This window comes from Homarus americanus, unplaced genomic scaffold (assembly GCF_018991925.1).
Source record: "Homarus americanus isolate GMGI-L3 unplaced genomic scaffold, GMGI_Hamer_2.0 scaffold34665, whole genome shotgun sequence".
NCBI lineage: Eukaryota > Metazoa > Arthropoda > Malacostraca > Decapoda > Nephropidae > Homarus > Homarus americanus.
In genome coordinates this window covers 83,700-84,786 of record NW_024742110.1, presented here as the reverse complement: position 1 = coordinate 84,786, position 1,087 = coordinate 83,700, and positions in this window count along the sequence as shown.

Below are 1,087 nucleotides of genomic sequence, written 5' to 3'. Positions count from 1 at the left end.
CCAACACAACAGACTAAACACAAATAACAGACCAACACAAATAGACCACAAATACAACAGACCAACACACAAATAGATCATCAATAGACCAACACAATAATCAAAATACAACACAGGACTGCACACAACAGATCCAACACAACAAGACCAACACAACAGACCAAACACAACAGACAGACATAACAGACCAAATATAACAGACCACACAACAGAGACCAACACAACAGGACACACAACAGACCAACACAACAGACAACAATACAACAGACCACAACACAACAGAATTGCAACACAACAGACCACAACACAACAGACCAACACAACAGACCAACACAACACCACAGAGGAACCCATACTGAGAGAGGCAAATAATAACAGGGAAGAGGAAAGAAGATAATGACAAGGAAATGATAACAAAGGAATAAGGAAAGAGAGGATATCGAGGAGAGTGAGGAGGTAGTGATGATAGTGAGGATAATGAGGCAAGAGACACCATTAAACACCATTAGATCATTAACAAAAGATAATTTTTAGTGACTATCTATCTATCTATCTATCTATCTATCCCAAATTTTCATGATTACTACAATTTATTCTCGTATGTATTATCTTCACACACACACACACACACACACACACACACACACACACACACACACACACACACACACACACACACGAGTACAGACCCATCCCTACAAGGCTGTAATGTTATCAAGTCCAAAGGTAAAATTGCAGGTAATTATAGTACCAGAACTCCTTGCTGCTGCCTGGAGAGCTGAGAGGAGAGAGAACGAGAGTGAGATGAGAAAGATATGAGAGATGGTATCGTGTGTGTGTGTGTGTGTGTGTGTGTGTGTGTGTGTGTGTGTGTGTGTGTGTGTGTGTGTGTGTGTGTGTGTGTGGTAGAACCCTCCTAAAATAGTGTATGTTAAGTTCTAAGATAACACAACACGGTATGAATACATTACATTGTTATTATCAAAGTTATCTTCATGTTATACTGTTATTCTTAATGTTATTTTATCATTACACTGACATAATAACCTAATCTAATCTAACCTAACCTAACCTACCCTAACTTAAC